Source organism: Odocoileus virginianus, chromosome 6 (genome assembly GCF_023699985.2).
Source record: "Odocoileus virginianus isolate 20LAN1187 ecotype Illinois chromosome 6, Ovbor_1.2, whole genome shotgun sequence".
In the NCBI taxonomy this organism is placed as follows: Eukaryota; Metazoa; Chordata; class Mammalia; order Artiodactyla; family Cervidae; genus Odocoileus; species Odocoileus virginianus.
The window spans coordinates 52622761-52641919 of record NC_069679.1 but is presented as its reverse complement, the minus strand read 5'-3'; positions in this window follow the sequence as shown (position 1 = coordinate 52641919).

Genomic DNA, 19159 nt, shown 5'->3' with positions numbered 1-19159 from the left:
TCACAAAAGTACTCATAATCCTTTTAATATCTTTGGCATGTGAGTCGTTTCATTGTTGATTTCTCCCCATCCTCAGCTTCATTGCTGATTGTTTGTGTTTATGCTTTATCCTTTGTTATTTTTGTTTATAGTAACTGCTGGTTTTTATTACTTTCCCCCCTAAAAATCACCTTTTGGTGTGATTAATTCTTCTTTCTTCTGTTTTATAATGTATCAATTTCTGCTTTTTATTGGAAATAATTTGTTTCTGCTGCTTTTCTTACATTTTAGTCTTTTTAAAGTATTGAGTTGAATTCTTGTCTAGTGATTAAGTGTATAGACCTTTATGTTTTCACTTGTGGATAGCTTTCAGTGTTTATATTGGGTTTTATTAATGTAGTATTTTCAATGCTATTATTTGCTAGATATTCTGAAACTGTGGAGGCAGAGAAATTATGATCATTATTGTCAAAGAATGAGTTATAACATCTCAGATGGGGGTTTTATTAGTTAATAATTTCTACTTTACATTATAACCAGAGATCTTGATCATTACTACTATTCCTGTTTGTTTTGTGATGCTTTTCTGGTGCCTAAAACATGATCAACTTTTGTAAACTTTTAAACAAGTATTTGAGAACAGGTTTATTCGGTGTTGACCGCTGAAGTTATAAAAATGTTAATGTAATGAATTGGGCTCCAGATTCTTTATATCCTCACTCTTTTTGAGTATTTGACTTGTTTGGGGCTGAGAGAAACAAATGAAAATCCTGTTCTGTTTGGAAGAATTCCTTAAATTTCCTGGTTTTGAAAGCTTTGTGTCCTCTTTTGTTTTAATTGTTGGAATGTAAAATAGAATAGTGGTTATTTCTTCATTGTAGATTGAAGTATTATAACAATAAAATACCCTTTTGTCTTGCTTAATTCTTATTGCCTGGAAGTCTGGTAAAGACATGACAAATACAAAAAAAAGAAATAAAAATCCGAATTACTTGTAGTTTTACTTTTTATATTTATAAATATAAAACTTATACCTTTTATATTTATATCATTTTACTTTTAATATTTCTAATTATTAAATACAATTGGAGAATCTTTGAAGGATTTATAGTATCTCACATGCATGTATAACATATATTACATATGTAACACATTTCAATCCTGTTATGTTTTTCTCTTCTGGTGCTCATGTTGTTCCCCATCTTATACTATATGGCTGTATCCTTTTTATTTTAGTTCTGTTGTTTTCCTACTTTTGATAATTTATAATCTGGATTTTAGTTCTTCTGGTGCTACTTTTATGACCATGAATGCTTTTTAAAAGCTAGATCTATTGATTCCTTGCTATGAAATATTAGGAAATTTATGTCCTTGTCCATCTCTACACCACCCCCATATCACTATCTTGAATTTTTAGTTTCTTTATTTTCATGATGTTAAAGTTCACAGCACATATTGGATGTTATAGACTTCTGGTGGCTTCAGTGTTCAGCACCAATTCTTAAATACCACAGCTTCCCCGTGTCTGGTTCCTTATTGTAGTCCATCTTTTGGCTGGCTGGGATTCCTTCTCTATCATTTTCCCCCATAAGGGTCTATAGTTGTTATATTCTGACTCATTGCATAGTTGCAAATGCGTGACTAATGTTTGTATTCATGATTGATAACTAATTGGCTTGAAATTATTGAGGCCATGGTTATTTCTCCCTAGGACTCTCTAAACATTGCTTGGCATTGAGTATTTTGTGGATGAGTTATGCTAGCCCAGGATTTTTATTATGATTTTATTTATATATACATATATAATGTATATATTATTATACATATATAATGCATATTCTGCTTTCATTATTTCTTCCCCAAAGAACCTTTAATATCACAGATATATTTTATACTTATTTATATAAATAGGAGCCCTCTGGAGGGCCACAAACTTAGGTAAGACTTTTTCACCCCTCCTTTCTCAAGAACCAGTTCTTGTCCCCTTGGGAATGACATCATCCCTATTAAGTATATATGTGCTAACCTGGTCCCCCATATCCTCTTGTAAATGACTTAATTTTTTTCAATGTGCACAGTATTTTTTCTGCAGTTTTTATTGGGGACACAGTGTGATCTTTGTTACTGCAGATTTAGGGCTTTCTTTTTTCTCTGCCAATCTTTATTATATATATATATTTTTCTTTATTATGTTTTTGAAAAATTTCTTGTGTTCATTTGTTCCATTCCCTTGTTGAAAAATATCAATTAATCTGCATCAGATATCCCCTTCCATATTCTACATGTCTGATCTCCTAGACTCTTTTTATTTTCTATTTTATTACACAGTTGTCTTAAAAAGTTCAGGCCATAGCATTTCAGCTATATCTATGTTTTTACTGCTTTTACTGCTTTTTATTTTTATAGTGGTTTATTATATTCTCTTTCTGACTTTATCCCCCTTTCCCTAATATGTGCATTTTCTGTCTTTTTTTTTTGCATCTTTTATTCCTTTCTTCTTTTTGATATTTCACAGCATCTTTGCAACCATCATCCCTCAGATTTGGGGCTAATCTGCCTCTTCTCCTCATCTCCTGATAGGCAGGTTGTCAGTCAGAGATCCATGTGAATTCATGGACTCCTCTGTAGCTCGTAGGTCTTTTGTTTGGTAATTTTGTACTTTTCTCTCTTAGTTGGGTGTAATAAGCAGGTGCATATCTGCTTACTCTTTCTGATCTGTCTTCAGCCTTGCCTGACCTCTAGCTGTTTCCAACACTGGAGTCCTAACTAGAGAAAGTGAAGACAGAAACAATTCTTCTCCAACCCTTGTCCTTCTTCTGTTTCTCACCATGCCAGTGTGTAATAAGCCCTTAGGATGGTCTCTGCTTGGCCTTGGCATGTTCTCATACTCATCCTTCCAGGTAAAGCTGTGTCCTTCATGCCCCTCTCACCTAATTTCAGAGAAATCTCTATTCTTTTTCTTAAATTGAAGTATAGTTGATGTATAATATTATGTTAGATGCAAGTGGACAACGTAGTGATTCAGCATTTTTATAGATTATACTCCCTTTAATGTTATATTACAAAACAATGGCTATATTCCGTGGGCTGTACAATGTATCTTTGTTGCTTATGTCTTTAATACATAGTCATTTGTATCTCTTCATCCCTTATTCCTATCTTGCCCCTTCTTTCCCTCTCCCTGCTGGTGACTACTAGTTTGTTTTCTTTATCTGTGAATCTGTTTTATTATATTCACTTATATGTGGAATTGTGTAGATTCCACATATGTGATAGCATATGATATTTGTCTTTCTCTGATTTGTTTCACTAAGCATAATATCCTCCAAGTCCATCCATGTTGTTGCAAATGGCAGAATTTCATTTTTTTTCTATGGGTGAGTAATATTCCATTGCATTTATCATTGTTGTTTAGTCACTCAGTCATGTTCAACTCTTTGTGACTCCATGGACTGCAGCACGCCAGACCTCCCTGTCCTTCACCATCTCCCAGAGTTTGCTCAAACTCATGTCCATTGAGTTGGTGATGCCATCCAACCATCTCATCCTCTGTTGTCCCCTTCTCCTCCCACCTTCAATCTTTCCCAGCATCAGGGTCTTTTCCAGTGTGTTGGCTCTTCGCATTAGGTGGCCAAAGTTTTGGAGCTTCAGTTTCAGCATCAGTCCTTCCAGTGAATATGCAGGATTGATTTCCTTTAGGATTGACTGGTTTGATCTCCTTGCAGTCCAGGGGACTCTCAGGAGTCTTCTCCAGCACCACAGTTCAAAGGCATCAATTCCTCAGTGCTCAGCCTTTTTTATTGTCCAGTTCTCACATCCCTACATGACTAGGGGAAAAAGCATAGCTTTGACTATAAGGGTCTTTGTAGGCAAACGAATGTCTCTGCTTTTTAACACACTGTCTAGGTTCGTCATAGCTTTTCTTCCAAGGGGCAAGTCTCTGTTAATTTCATGGCTGCAGTCACTATCCACAGTGATTTTGGAGCCCAAGAAAATAAAGTATGTCACCGTTTCCATTGTTTCCCCATCTGTGTGCTGTCAAGTGATGGGACAAGATGCCACACTCTTTGTCTTTTGAATGTTGAGTTTTAAGCCAGTTCTGCTGGAGCTGAGCTCTATCATTTTCAGCTGAATTCCAGCGGAGGTGATGGCATTGCATATGCACACCACACCTTCTTTATCTAGTCATCTGCTGATGAACACTTAGGTTGCTTCCATATGTTGGCAATTGTAAATATGAGCAATTGCTGCTATGAACATTGGAGTGCTTGTATCTTTTTGAAAATAGTGTTTTATTTTCTTCAAATGTTTGCTCAGGAATGGAGTTGTTAAATCATGTGGTAGTTCTGTTTTAAGGCTTTTGAGGAATCTCCATAGTGTCTGCACCACTTTACATTTCCCACCAACAGTGTACAAGTGTTTCATTTTCTCCACATCTTTGTCAACATTTGTTATTTGTGTTCTTCTTGATGATACCATTCTGATAGGTGTGAGGTGATATCTCATTGTGGTTTTTACAGAGTAATCTTCACTCTTATCAAGACCTAGGAGTTATGTGTCAGGTTTTGTTACCTCTCGTTTAGGTCCAAAATTTGCTATATTTTGACAATATTCTTTACTGTGACTTAGGGTTTTAGCCTTTTCTTATTTTCATTTTAGGTGGAATTTTCATTAGTTTTTATTGTCTTTATATCTGTGGCTTTCTGGGAAGGAAGAAGAGTAAACATACTGTTATCTCCCATCCTAAACTCATAATTATACACTTCCCCAACTAGATGCAGTTCACATTCCCTGTCCAGAGTTGTGACTAAGATCAGGAAATAGGCCACTAGTTATAAAATGTGTCAAGCTTTTATAGTCAATATTTTGTATTAACTATAAATGGGGTATAACCCTTAAAAATTATGAATCACTATATTGTGTACCTGAAACTTATACAATATTATACATCAACTGTTCTTCAACAAAAATATTTAAACACAGGTAAAGCTCTTTTAGTAATGTATTTGAGATAGTTAAAGTGAAAATGTTACACTACTAATGAAAAATAGAATTTGAAGTAAAAGGGTGAGAAATAAGGGTGAAGAGGCACAGAGAGAAGAAGCAAGGAGATTTCTGCCACGTTTCTGTGACAGGGTGGCTGGTGCAAATCAATATTGAAATTAACTCTAAGCTTCCTGGAATCCAGCACTGGGGAGGATAATCACAATGGCTGATTCACTTTATTTTATTTAATTCACTTTTAATAGCTTGTAAAAGGGAAGCATATCCAATGACCCTCAACCATTTTCCTGGCTCTAAAAAAATTCATAGAAACAATTTGTTCAATGGATGTCTGTTCACTGTATTACTACGTGTCCCTTACATGTTTTAAACAGCACAGAGGTAGGTTATGCTCCTGTTTGGAGGAAAGGAGCTAGAGAGACACATTTGGGTGATTACCAACAGGGTCAAAATTGAATTTGCCTTATGCATGAGCTTACTGGTTCTGGATCTTCTTATTGTACTTACACCTAGACCTGCATTCTTGCCAATATTGATTCCTGAGGCCTTGTTAATTCTCCTGATTTTTTCTCCTGGTTTCCAAGCTTTCTATTTGCTCCAGATAATGAGAACCTTTAGCTTTACGTCTGCCTGGTATTTCCTGGGCCCTTGGCTTGAGCCACTTGCTTCAAATACTGGTGTCTGATGTCACATATGAGTCTCCTTACACAGAAGCTCAAAGGGTCAGGCCAGCCCTTCAGTAAATGGTGGAAATAATCATGGTTGATCGTGGCTTCTGGAGAAGAGTGCTGAGATGTGCCATGCAGAGCTCCTATCAGAAGTGAAGGATCATCCCCAAAGCCACTGAGAGTGCTGATGGAAGCAAGACCTCAGCTCTCAGCTTCCTGCTGTCTTGGCTGAAGGTGATGCCCCTTCCCAGACTGGCTACATTCAATGACTACTCTTCACGGAGATATGAGAGCCTGAACTTTTTCCCCTGCAGGATTCAGACCTCCCTACAGGGTGGGCAGAGACCTTTATTGAAACTAGATTGTAGCCGAACTTCTCCCTCCATTCCAATCTGGCTTTTTTCCCTTTTCTTCCCCAAGTACACTCACTAACAACCCTCCCGCCCACCAATCCCCATCAAGGAGTCTACTTCCTGTGCAGTGCAAAAGGGAACACCTTCTTAAGCCAGCTCAGGGTGATCCATTGCATCATCACGATCAGAACAACATGTAGTTGACCCACATGCCATAGTGTTAACTCATAGGAACTTGTAGAACCAGGAAGGAAACACAGGGCAGTAAAAAGGGGTTGAAATTCTAGGGGGGAGAGGGTGGATTAAAGGGGTGGGAAAGAGGAAAAGCAAGCATACTGGTGTAGTTACATCTCTCCTTAAGATACAAGTTTGGGGAAGTTAGACATTGAAGGAACATCTGAAAACCACTTCCAAATTCTCCCAACACAGTATCACCTAAACAAGGAACACTGCAAACATCCATAAGACTCCTGATCTCGAACCTTTAAAATGCTTCTCCACCTTTCCCATTTGATCCTTACAATAGTATATGCCCAAAGAGGTGCCACCTTCATCTCACAGAAGGGGACAAGCGAATTCTTCAGAGAGCTTAGGTGACATGTCCAAGGCTACCCAGCAGAGCCCAGGGAAGCAGGCCCCAAGGCCGGTGCTTCTGCCATGTCCGTTTCTGATGAAATGGTGGGGTTCAGATGGCTAACACAGGGCTTCCCTGGTGGCTCAGATGATAAAGAATCTGCCTGCAGTGTGGGAGACCCAGGTTCGATCTCTGGGTTGGGAAAATCCCCTGGGGAGGGGAATGGCAACCCATGCTAGTATTCTTGCCTGGACAGTCCCATGGACAGAGGAGCCTGGCAGGCTACAGTCCATGGGGTTGCAAGAGTCGGACACGACTGAAATGACTAACAGACAGCCAACAGCTGGCATTTACTCATGCAAACTAATCTCTTTAAAGTTGCCCATCTTTGGAGTTATTCACACACCTTGAATAAAACACTCTGGGGTGTCTGGCCTGCATGAGGGAACTGCAAAAATAATGGTAAACAAGTTAGAGTCGGTGAGAGAAACTCCGATCCTCTCAGCAGCCGCCTTCTACTCTCCACAGGTGTAAATATTACTCCACAAACCCCTTTAGTGTGTGGAGTTAGAGGCCTATTTATTTTTACAGTTAAAAAAATAAAGGCTTCTCTGAAATCTTGCTTGGGGTCTCAGAGCTTCCTGCTGTGCCTCTGGGCACCTGTAGTGTTGGTGTATAAATGCACAGAGCTTGTTTCCTGAAGTTTCCAAGGGGTCAACATAAGGTTTATTTTTTTTAATGTGAGTCGAAGCAGCACTGAGCAGATTAGAACCAGTTCCTGGAAGACCATCTTACAGAGAGTTGTGGCTTAGCTCTTAAGGGACTCTGTGCTAGAGTCTTGCTACTGAATAGTTTGAAACAAAAATAGATCAAGGAGCTGGAGAAAGTCTCCCCGTGTCTCTGCCCTGGCTCCCCATCCCTGCTCATTCTAGCCTGTGCCAGCGCATCCTCGCTGCCTGCACTTGTGCTCTGGCTGGTGGTGGACTCCCAAGGTGCGGGCACAGCCCTTGTTCCCCTTGTGACTCCCTTGAGCCCTATGGTTGAGTGGATGATTTTTTTTGCATACATAATTAAATAAGCAAATCCCTAAGAATACCAATAGGAGAAAAAATGAGGGTGTTTCTCCTCCCTCCCTTCCTGAAAAGCCCCCTACCCATGTACTGGATGGGCTGGGTGGCCACGCCTCCACCTCTAAGCCTGATTCAGCAGTGACTTTTATAAAGCTTATCTGGTATGTGAGATGTTTCCCTAAAACAAAGCAGTAACCAATGATCTTTTCTTTCTTTGTAAAGTCTCCATTTTATTCTGGTATTTTCTTTCTAATGAGAGGTAGCGGAATCGTTCATTCCATAATTTACCTGTGGAAGAATGCTCTGGGGTATAGGAATGCTTTGTGGAAGGCAGAAGGTAAAGTGGATTAAATACAGTGCATCTATGCTGGCATGTATTTCTCTGTGGGGAATTCTTTTTTAAGTATGACTAGTGCAAAATGAAGTCATGGGTGATGGTTGGGGAAAATCAATCAAGAACCAGTGACTTTATCTAGTTTTGTTTTCAAAAGAACACAAAAAATTTTTACTTGCATATTTTAAAATTAAGAACAGGACAAAATACTATTCTAGCCAACTGAGTAATTATAGTTACATTTTAAAGAGAAAGTGGGGTAGTGTTGGAGTCAAAGTGTTGGAGGAGACACGCAGGGTGAAGAATCATGTATGTTTTAGAGATTACAGTTAAGATAGTCAGGATTTTGCTGCAGTGTACTAGGTAAGGGTATTTTAAAATATTTTTATTGAAATACAGTTGATTTACAATGTGTTAGTTTCAGGGGTACAGCAAAGTGATTCTGTTATGTATATATACATATATATATTCTTTTTTAGTTTCTTTTTCTTTATATAGATTATTGCAAGATATTAAGTATAGTTCCCTCTGCTATACAATAAGTCCTTGTTGGCTATCTATTTTATGTATAGTGGTGTGTATATTTTGATTATTATTAACTGGGAGCCCCTAGTAGTTCAGCTGGTAAAGAATCTGCCTGCAATGCAGGAGACCCCGGTTCGATTCCTGGGTCGGGAATATCCACTGGAGAAGGGATAGTGTACCCACTTTAGTATTTTGACCTGGAGAATTCCATGGACTGTATGGTGCACGGGGTTGCAAAGAGTTGGACATGACTGAGTGACTTTCACACACAACTGGGAGCTAGGCCTCCAAAGTCTGGTACAAAGTGAAGTGAAGATCAGGTCAGGGTCACACTCCAGTCTCGCTCACCCCTGCTGTCTATGTGTCATTTAAATCTCAGTTGTGGCCAAAGACCAAGTTCTGAATTTTCACAAGCAACACCAATCCATTTTCCTGAGGGCTGTCCCTTTCTTAGGGATGGTCATCTTTTTGCCCAACTTTGCCTTATTAAGAGGGAGGCCTGAGGAGTAGGAACCAGCATCTTTCTAACCAGTCAGATCAACCGAGTCAAACTTTATCGTCAAAGGTGTGACATGTTTCTTCTGGATCTCCCCTGCATTGCATTTGCACAGAAGTTAACTTCCACAGAACAAAACATGCAATCCTCTTACCACAGCAGTTCCGTTGGTGTACTGTGCAGTGTTTTGCATCAGACAGCTCCTATGTGAGTGTGATTGATTGTGTGTTGATTCTTTGAGTCTGATGGGAATGGTTTAAAAAAAAGATTTCAGACTTAAGATAACCTTGGACAAAAAGCAACAAAATAAACCTTCAAAAATATCCTCAGAAGGTAGGAAGGAAAAGTATAGTAGACCTAAATACGTGCCCCTTTTTGTTGTTTAGTTGGTCAGTCATGTCCAATTCTTTTGCAATCCTTGGACCATAGCCTACCAGGCTCCTCTATCTATGGGATTCTCCAGGCACAAATACTGGAGTGGGTTTCCAAGTCCTCCTCCAGTGGATCTTTCCAACCCAGGGATTGAACCCTCATCTCCTATGTCTCCTGCATTGGCAGGCAAATTCTTTACCAACTGAGCCGTCAGAGAAGCCTGTGTCCCCCTTTAGAGAAGGACGTCTGCTCCCTCGTGGGCAGTGTGTTCAGCAAGAGAGCCTCTAGCTCTCTGCTGCTTTGGGATCTGCCTTAGCTACAGAGAGCTGCTCAGCAAGGCTGCTGCACCTCCTGGGACAGCCTGCAGTTGAGTGAGTTGGAGGGGCAAAACCTTGCCGTGTCAGTCCACCAGATAACTCATATTGGCGACACACACTCCTGAACCTCCTGCCAGCTTTCTGGAGACTTTGTTGGGTCTGCTTTGCAGTTCAACTGTTTCTGCTTCCATAGCTTTACCTATCATAGGTGTTGACTCTTAACAGATACTCTGTGTCCCAAACTCCATCTTGAGGTCAGCTTTTGGAGAACCCACTTTGTGATATTGTAGTTGGTGCCTGTTCCTGAGAAAGCTGGCAGTGAGACTGGGATTTGGAGATGGTTTGCTGATACTGCCTGGCACTGAACACTCCATTACTTGTAGAAGTTGAAGCATAATGTGCAGTTCAGTGTGAAAACTTGTGTCAGTGGTAAATTGGGATGATGTCCAAGTGAAAGTGTGTTGAATGCATTGACAAGTGCTTGAGATCCATGGAGGAAGTAGCTCTATGGGCAGTAACATTGGGTGGCTATGGCTACTTGCCATCCACAGCATAAGATAACTAACACTTGAGGGCAAGGAAAAGCAGAGCTTGGCTCTCATCTCCTGCAGGCAGAGGGCTGAGAAATTCACAGGCCAAACCCAGGATTTAGAAGTCAGAGTGGTTAACCTTCAAAGGAAGTTAAACACTCAATAAGGCAGCTGTATTATGCTAAGGTGGGGGCCCAGGTTATGAAAATATAGACTGAAACACAGATAGAGACTTTACGGATGTCCTGGAAGACTTTTTTCTCCCCAGACTCCTCTCAGCATTCCTCAGTAAGAACTACCCTTCCCCCCACCTTCTCCATGCTGAAGCTGAGAGCAGAGGCTTCTAGCCTAAAGGCTGCCTATTCCCCGCTCTGGGTCTGCCCTGCCACCCCCCTGGCTCCTGGGCCTCCTGTAGGGTTAAGAAGACACAGTATAATCCACCTAGGGACAGCAGCCTAATCCTGCTGCCTCACCTTTTTTCTCAAAGGTGTTGATTCCAGACCCCTCATCAGCTTCTCAAGGAGGTCTGCTTCTGGAGAACATGTCCTGTGAAAGGTAGAGTAGCTTAAGGCAGTCACAAGATCATTTTTAAATGTCAGTGTGAAAAACTGGGGAGTGCAGCACAGGAGAGCACACGGATTAGTCTGACAAGATATAATCCCGGGAGGATTGTTTTTAGGCAGGACCGCTTTCCTGTCACCCTATCTGCTCCTTGCATCCCGCTGGACCCCCACCCCCAACTGCCAAGTGTTCTCTTCCCAACATGTGAAGTCTTGCTCTTCTGAATGCCCCCACCATAGTGTGCTTATTCCTGTATACCCGGATCTCTTGCTTTGGTTTCCTCCCCACATCAGAATTTATCTTTTTTTTTCTTCAAGATTTTCTTTTTTTTTTTTTTTTGATGTGGACCATTCTTAAAATCTTCATTGAATTTGTCACAACACTGCTTCTGTTTTATGGCTTGGTTTTTTGGCCACAAAAAGCATGTGGGATCTTAACTCTTGATCAGGGATGGAACTCACATCCCTGCATTGGAAGGCAAAGTCTTAACCACTGGACCACCCAAGGAAATCCCTAAAAATTTATCTCTAATGTATAATACATATAGGCATTAACTATGGACAATATATTAACATGTTTCTTCCACAAAATGTTTATTCTTTAGTAATACAGCCAATCAAAATTCTTAAAAACCTACTTAGCAGTGTCATTGTTCCACCTGCCTTCAACCTTGTCATTTGTAAAGGCATTCATCACACTGTCCCTGAAGCAAGTGTAAATTGATTGTATTTGCCTTGCCTCCTTGGCCTGTCTCTGTGACTTCCATGAGCCTCAGTTTTAAATAATACGGATGAAAATAGCTGTCTTTTACTAAGGACTTAGGGGGCTTCCCAGGTGGTGTTAGTGGTAAAGAGCCCGCCTGCCAATGCAGGGGATATAAAGAGACATAGGTTTGATTCCTGGGAAGATCCCCTGGAGCAGGAAATGGCAACCCACTCCAGTTTTCTTGCCTGGACAGAGGAGCCTGGTGGGCTACAGTCCATGGGGTCACAAAGAGTTGGACATGACTGAAGCGACTTAGGACACAGTGTCTGCCAGGTTAGTCAGTAGCTCCTTGCCAAATTCCTATGAGGCAGGTAAACTGTAATTTCCATTTTATAGCCCTGATTCAGGTGTGAGCCCAAGATTTGAGATCTTGCTCCAGTAACCACTGTACCACATTGCCCAAATCTTTTCTGTGGTTTGTAGAGGCCCTGTATAACATGGCCACAGCTTATCTCTCTGGCCTCATTCCATCTCTGACCATTTCCCTACCTGAACTTACTGGGCTCTGTGATGCCTCCAGAACTTTCTCCCTGATATTTTCTAGAACTCCTCACCATGGATCCTATATCCTGCTGTTCTCTACTCACTTAGACTTCATTCATCCTTCCAGAATCTTTCTAGACATTGCTTCCAGTGTCAGCTCCTCTCACTATTCTCCAAACATCAAACATGGCAGGGGGCTGTTCCTTGTATCTATCCTTACTGTGACACCTGTTTGTCATCCTCACTGGCCCGCAGGTTCCTTGAGGGAGGGCACATCTTGCTCACTGGCAGTGCTGATAGAACCTGCCACAGAGTAGATACTCAAAAACAGTACTTGTGGTATAAATGAATGAATGAACCCCAAGGGGTACAGGAGGTAGGAATTTTATGGTGGTTGTGTAGGTGTGTGATGGTTAATCTTATGTGTTAACCTGACTGGGCTGAGTGATGCCCAGGTAGCTAGTAAAACTATTCCTGGTTGTGTGTCTGGGAGGGTTTTTCTGCAAGAGATTACCATTTGAACCAGTAGGCTTGAGTAAAGAAGACCACTCTCACCGGTGTGAATGGGCATCATCTGATCTGTTGAATTCCTGAAAGAGAGAAGCAGCATGAATTTGCTCTTCATTTAAGCAGGGACATTCATTCTCTTGTGCCCTTGGACATCAGCACTTCTCGTTCTTGGGTCTTAAGACTTGGACTGGGACTTACACCATTATTTACCTCTTCCACCTTCCCACCCCATTCCCAAGCTTGTAGACTGCAAATCATGAGACTTCTTGGCCTTTACAGTTATATGCATCAATTTATATACATCATACATATATAGAGAGTATAAATAGCACTTCCCTGGTGGCTCAGATGGTAAAGAATCTGCCTATAATGCAGGAGACCCAGGTTTGATCCCTGGGTCAGAAAGATCCCTGGAGAAGAGAATGGCTGCCCACTCCACTATTTTTGCCTGGAGAATTTGGTAGCCAGAGGAGCCTGGTGAGCTATAGTCCGTGGATTCGCAAAGAGGCATTACTGAGCGACTAACACTTTCATTTTTCTTTCATTGTGTGTTATATATGTGTATGCTAAGTCATTTCAGTTGTGTCTGAAGTCATGATACGAGGAAAAATTGAGGGCAAGAGGGAAAGGGGGCGACAGAGAATGAGATGGTTGGATGGCATCACTGACTCAATGGACATGAGTTTGAGCAAGCTCTGGGAGATGGTGAAGGACAGAGAAGCCTGGTGTGCTTCTGGGTTGCTAAGAGTTGGATGTGACTTAGCTACTGAACAACAACAAATATATATGTGTTGTTATATATATATATATGTATATATATATATACAATAAATTTTTCTTTTTTTGGATAGCCTTGTGATAATGTAACATAACAGTGAGAAAAGAAAAATAGGGATTTGTGTACTGAGCTCCAGTTGTCTTGGCCCCACAGTTCACCTATGAACTTTCTTGTGTTTGGTGTTAAATTTTGGATCCAAGTCAGGTCCAGAGTCTGTTGTGCCATTTTGTTCCTGACCACGTGTGCCACCCAGGAGGATTTGAACTGGCAGTGTTCCAAGCCAGAAGAAGCCTGACAATTGCTTGTTGAAAGGACATTGTTCCCAGCTCTCTAGATATTTGCAGCCTGACAAATAAACTGTCTTCCTCAAAGAGTTTAGACACACATAACTAAACACTGAATACCCAGATGGCCCATCACAAATGAAAAGGTGGTAAATAAGAAAAGCCCAGTGTAATCAATGTTTCTGTCTTCTAAACTACATGGAGAAAAATCCCAATCAATATTTGAGAGAGTTCTTTTAAAACTAGGAAATGTTCAGAACGAAAGACTGTTCCATACATAGAAAAAGATTTGAGGAAGCCTATATTCTAATTCAAAATGTTCCCATTTTTGCAATTCATGAGATTTCTTCTGTAGCAAAAGAGGAAAACTATTGTATATAAATTTTGACAGCTCTGGATAAAACTGAGTAAATGCTAGAAAAACTTTTCAGTGTTTATTCCCCTATAAAACAATAAAGGAAAATAATAGCTAAAAGGCAGCAAGCAGGAAGCAGGCCTTGGTTTGGAGGGCATATGCATTTTTTTCAGTTAAAAAGAAATCGCCTCAATTAATTGCTCTTAGAAATAAGACATAATGATAATGTGAAAATAAAGATTGCTGGAAAGTATGGATATTTATTTTAAACCTGCTTGGTTAAAATGCCTTTAATATGCAATACAATTTGCTGACTTAATATTTATCACACTAAGAAGTCAGATCTTTTCATGATTTCTTTTTTCCCTTAGAAAAGGGAGATTTTTTCTTTCCTGGTTGGGCTTCAGTGATTCAGAATTATTGATCAAATATTTATCGAGTGCTCATGACTTGACTTGTTGCTGGTCCTCTGTTTAGACCTTACTTCTGACCATGTCTCTGTTGCTTTCTCATTTGTGAAAGTGAAAGATGCTCAGTCGTGTCCAACTCTTTGCGACCCCATGGACTGTAGCCTGCCAGGTTCCTCTGCCCATGGAATTCTCCAGGCACGAATATTGGAGTGGGTTGCCATGCCCTCCTCCAGGGGATCTTCTCAACCCAGGGATCTTCTGTCTATGTTGACTCTGATGTTCTCAACTCTCTTAGGCCTCCGAACCCTCCCACCCACATCTTCACCCTCCCACCCACATCTTGACCCTCCCCAATCTTAGCGCCCCAGGCCTCTAGATGCATCTGATCAGGCTGAATGGAAACTCAGGGCACAAGGCAGAGGACCCCCCTTCACTGTTGTTCTTTCCTTCTTTCAAACACTTAAGCACTCTGTGTGTGCTCTGGGCACTCTTCCAGGTGTTGCAGAGATGGAGAGTAATGTGTAAATAGGTAAATAACAAGGAAGATTTCAGAGACAATGAGTGCTAAGGAGAAGTGGGGCTTTACTTTTTATTGGGAGGGTTGGTTGAATGTTAAGAAAGAAAATAGTCTGCAAAGATCTGAGGCAGACAACTGGAGACACAGAAATAAGCAACTGTAAATGTGGTAAGGTGGAAACAAAGTCCAGCCTGATAGGGTCACAGTGAGCCAGGAGGACTGCCTTCTAGAAGGAGCTGGAGATGAAGTTATAGAGGTAAATCCACTGCTATTTGGTGAATTGCTCCCATTTTCTCCTCTAGGTCCACTCTTGACTCCACTCTGTGTCCTGGGGGTGACTTTTCCCTGCTCTCTGCCCTGTGGCTGGATCCAGCCAATGAGGAGTCCTAGCAGATGGGAAAGGAGGGGCCTGGGTATTTAACTGGAAGTCTCAGCTCCACACAGCCTTTCTGTCTTCAGGTAATCAGCCTTCCTTTCGGGCCTGGGGTGCTAACAGTGCCCTGCAGTGACTAGCTCTGAGGATTTCACTCTAACCTATAGCTTCACAACAACCTGCCCACACAAAAAAGCATATATACAACTTTTTCCTAGTTCGAAAATGTCTTCTGTTTCTTATGTGACTCTGAATCAGATAGCCAATCAAACTGTGGCAAAGAATGTGGATCTCATATGCTGTGGAAAGCTATTTGAGATTTTAACTTAAATCGAGTTTGTTGAGGTATAATTGATATATAATACAATTCACTGCTTTTAGGTGTATAGATTTATGAATTTTGATAAAACCCTATGGTCATATTAGGGCCTCCCAGGAGGCTCAGTGGTAAGGAGTCTGTCTGCCAATGCAGGAGATATGGGTTCAATCCTTGGGTCAGGAAGATCCCCTAGAGTAGGAAATATTACCTCACTCCAGTATTCTTGCCTAGGAGATCCCATGGAGAGAGAAGCTTGGCGGGCTATAGTCTAGGGGTTCACAAAAGAATCAGCCATGATTTAGTGACTACACAACAACAACAAATGGCCATGTTATCCCCACCATATTCAAGATGCGGAACATCTAATCATTTGGGAGTTTTAAATGAGAGGGTTCCATGATCTTTTCCCCCCTAGTTTTTCAAACCTTACTCAAACTTGAAGAAAGGTCAGAGGAAGGCAAGGATAGATACAAAGAGGCTGGTTAGGAAGCTACTATGGGGTTGCAAAGAGTCGGACACGACTGAGTGACTTTCACTTTCACTTTCACATAGTATAGGCACTGTGCTAGACAACCAGGGTGTAATAATGAATGATCCTTTGTTCTGAGAAAGATCATAGTCTAGTGGGAAAAATTAACAAGGAATCAGAACATTATAATTCAGTGTGATAGCTTGTGCCAAGATGCTGAAGTGTGGGTTACTATGGGAGTAACTGGGAAGGATATGTAGGAGATTAATAATGTACAAATTCCACCTTCCCAAGACCTTTCTGAACTAACCAATACCTTTGCCCTGGGTTGAGAGTCTCCATCAGAGTTCTGATTCCATCAGCACCAGTATTTGTGGTCAGAGGGGAGCATAGTTTTTGAATTCTCTAAATCCCAATAGTTTTCATGTATGAATTCTCTCCTTCAAAGTATAGAGCAGAAACAGAAAGAGTAATACAGCAATATCAGATAACATGTGTCAGGGCCCCTTCACACTTTCCACATCGCAGTCCGCACAGCACAATCTGCTAAGACAGAGGCTGCCCGCTGCTGTGAGAGGACAACAGGGTGTCTTGACACGCAGTTCCCACCCAGGCACTTTGAGGGCTGAGGAATGTCAAGATTTTGGCTCTCTTATAAGCTGAGAGGTGCTAACATTGTCTCCCTCCTAACTGGAAAAGTGTCATAGGAGAATGAAAAAAGCCATGGTATTTGGAGTCAGGAAATCTGGTTTAAGTCTCATGACAGTTTGGGTCATCTCTGCCAAGGGACGACCCCTCTGACCCTTGGTTACCTCATCTAGAAAATGAGAAACTCTTCTTATCTTATAGATGGTTAAGTACTTCTCAAGCATAATTATTACATTGCCCAAAACTCAGCAAGCATACAGAATCCCCAAGATTGAATACAATGCTCCACCTGATGTGTGCACTGGAAAGATGCTTGTGGTTGACTTTGACCACACTGGAAGGACAGCTCCAGGGAGGGCAGGGGAGAAGAAGGGGAAAATACTGATGCTCCTTGCCACTGGTCACTTGTCACTGCTGGCCTGGATGAATCACCTCTTTTCACCTATGTCAACAACATCAGCTCTAATCACTATCTCCACCAAGCCCCCAAGCCCCTGTAGAGCAGAGACTAGGGAAAAAAAAGTGAGAAAATGTGGCTGGGAGTACCATCTGGGTTGATTTTAGGTTATCAAATAACAGACTTGAAGGGAGTTGAATGTCATTCTTTTATTACCAATTATATTTTTGGTTCTATTTTCCTAAGTTTTAAAATTGACTTTCCTCTGCATTTGTAGAACTATCTGAAATGGCTTGTTATAAGTAAGCAGTGGCTAATACTGCAAGTAGATATCTGTCCAGGTAATTAACAGAGAAATGCATTCAATCCTACAAAATACTAAGTCAGTAGTAAACCCAGGAATGAGGGAAGAGGATGGTTTATTGATATCCAAATCACTAAAATGCTAATAAATAGAATAATAAATATAACCCATAATGATAAAACTAATGGATGACCTTTATTGAGAAGAGGTCAGTTGTACAAATGAGGTCCAAATAATCAAAAAGCATGAAATCCAGGGTCTCATTATTATAAAGTTAATGAAATGACCAGGGTGAACCTTCTGTGGAGGTCAGGAATGAGTTATTAGGTAGACTATTCAATTTTTCAAGGTTTCATTGTACATACTATGTACTAGGCATTGTGTTAAGCAGTTTATATGAATTTGCCTTATTTGGACAAATATCCCTATGAGATAGGTAGATGCTATTGATCTCACCAAATAACCAATGAAAAAGCTAAGGCTTAAAGATTGAGTATGCGTTCAGCCAGGCTGAGGTTGGGAGAGGAGGTAAATGTCATATCAGAAGACTTACATCTTTGGGAGGCAAATTTGCCAAGTCTTAAGCCTCCTATTGGAGCCAATGCAAATGCAATTATTTGCTTCAAAGTCTTTTATGATGTTCTGATATCATTCTCATAAGTCTCCGAAAGGGACCAGAACATGACATCAGTGAAGTTTACTCCAGGTCAATCTATACATTAGGCTTATTGTTTCAAATTTTGCTGTGCATCATTGTCACTTGGAGAGCCCATGAGCCCACAGAGGTCTATCCTCCATGTACCTGACCTTAAGTCAGAACCTCTGGGGAAGGGGCCTAGAAAGATGCATTCAGACTACATTGCCAAAAATTCTGATTTGTATCTGTTGGGAACTACTGTGGTAGGCCAAGAAATCCTCTCTGCTTCTATTTTTCATCTTAAATTATGTTCATATATGTTGTCAAAATCTTTAGAGTCAAGAATCTGGTGTATACAGTGAAACGAGCAGAATTATGCCAGCCATAGGTAAATATTGCACTTTTGTTTCTGTCTTTTCTTAACTTTAAAAAATTAGTTTTAGGAGGAGCCAAGATGGTGGAGGAATAGGACGGGGAGACCACTTTCTCCCCTACAAATTCATCGAAAGAACATTTGAACGCTGAGCAAATTTCACAAAACAACTTCTGATCGCTGGCAGAGGACATCAGGTGCCCAGAAAAGCAGCCTATTGTCTTCGAAGGGAGGTAGGACAAAATATAAAAGATAAAAAGGGAGACAAAAGAGCTACGGACGGAGACCCGTCCCGGGAAGGGAGTCTTAATAGAGGAAGTTTCCAATCACCAGTAAACCCTCGCACTGGTGGGACTGGGGGAAGTTTTCGGCAATCTAACTGGGAGGAAAAATTAAATAAGGCCCACAGATTACGGGCCTAAAAGCAACTCCCAGCAGAAAAGTACCCCAGACGCCCGCACCCACCAGCAACAAGCGGGGGCGGAACGGAGATGAGGGGGCGGCGTTGCTTAGGGTAAGGACCGGCCAGAAGACCCTGAGAGCAAATTGGAGGGAGCTTTTTTAAACTGTGGGATAGCAAGGGACAAAATTAACCGGCCGGAACACACTGCCTGAGGTTCGCAAAACAAAGGGACTGAGAAACTCCAGAGAAGAGCCGGCCCATCCCCGCTGGAGGTAGGAGGCAGGGGAGAGGGGAAAAGGGCAAACTCAGCCCCTGAGAAGCCACCCCCTCCCACACAGCAAACAGGCCCCT